This window comes from Arctopsyche grandis, chromosome 3 (assembly GCF_051622035.1).
Source record: "Arctopsyche grandis isolate Sample6627 chromosome 3, ASM5162203v2, whole genome shotgun sequence".
NCBI classification, from domain to species: domain Eukaryota; kingdom Metazoa; phylum Arthropoda; class Insecta; order Trichoptera; family Hydropsychidae; genus Arctopsyche; species Arctopsyche grandis.
The window spans coordinates 6,709,818-6,711,354 of NC_135357.1; positions in this window are offsets into that span (position 1 = coordinate 6,709,818).

Sequence of the window (1,537 nt, forward strand, 5' to 3'; positions counted from 1 at the left end):
TGTTAAGCCTTCCTGGTATATTTGTATATATGTATGTAAAAATATGTATGCAAAAATAAATAAATAAATTTATAACAATTACTTTTTTCACCGTCATTTATTTAGTATGTTGTATAAGAAAACAGTACCATTCACCGTCATGACCCAATCTTCAGTTATTTTTCGTTAAAATTATCTAACATATCAAATCTTAAGGCATATGAAAATCATTTTTTGTGAATTTGAATGCTGATAGCTCACTACCAGGTTCTTGTCGGAATTTAACTAATTTTACAACAGATAAAACTTTAGTATTTGAAAATAAATATGCACTTTCATCCTAAAATCAAATAAAAATTAAAAGTATATGAAATTCATCATACCTATTACATCTGAAAAAATTTCAAACCAATCCGTCGAGTGGTTTTGGTCCTAAATTTTAGTTGGTAATCGAATTCAAAAGCGAAAATATTATAATTGAAATATAAAAGAGGAGACAACATCCGATCAATCTAAAATTTCGAAAAAAATCACAATGTTAAAACGGAAAAGACAAGATATTAAAACGTAATAGATATACATAAACATTTCAGAAGCTGATACTTATATTTCAGTTTAATAAGAACGTGTTCAAGTTATCTCCAAAATACAAATATGTACACATTTTATATAAAAGCATGAAAACGTGATCTGAATTCTGGATTCAAATCAGTCAAACTACCGTGAATTTTGAATTTTTACGTGATCACAAAATTCAACAATTACGTACATACATAGATAAAGCGAAAACTGTCGATGACTGGATCGTGACGATGAATAATACATCTAAATTAAATATTTGCTGTTGTCTGTCGGTACATTTGTACAATTCAGCGATGGTCATTGCTCAGAGTGTCAGCAATGACACTCAGATGCATTTTACTTCGCGATTTGCTGATTTTCAAGACCATAAATTTGCACCGAATCTCAAAGACTCGTTCACATAATTTTGTATACATCGAATTTAGTTACTTTGAATTTATATTTTATTACAATTCCTTGATTAAAATATCAATAGGCATTATAATTATAATAATTTCATTACTCAATAATAATTTGTTTACTATTTGGCCTAAGCAACTATACACGTTGCGTTTTATATATGTAGAGCTGAACCCGTTGCAATGCCACAATAACGCATGCAATTCCCGTTTCTATTCCCATTCCCGTTTTCGTTCCCGTTCTCGTTCCTGTTCCCATTTTTCGGAAAAACGCAGACAGCGAATACATTTGAAATTATTCAATTATTTCTTTATTTTACTCTAACAACGCATGTCGCGACGTGAAAACATTTGAAATTATTACGTTGTAATGCCACTCATTCCCGTTTTTCCCGTTTCCGTTATCGTTTTTGGCCGATTTTTTTTCACAGTAAGCTTCTCGGACATGCATACAATAAATCCTGAAAGTTACATTGTTCCATCGTACAATAACGCATGCAATTCCCGTTCCCGTTCCCGTTTCTCGATGCGTTTCGATAAGTGAATGTTTCAGTTTCAAATTAATACTTAATAATCAA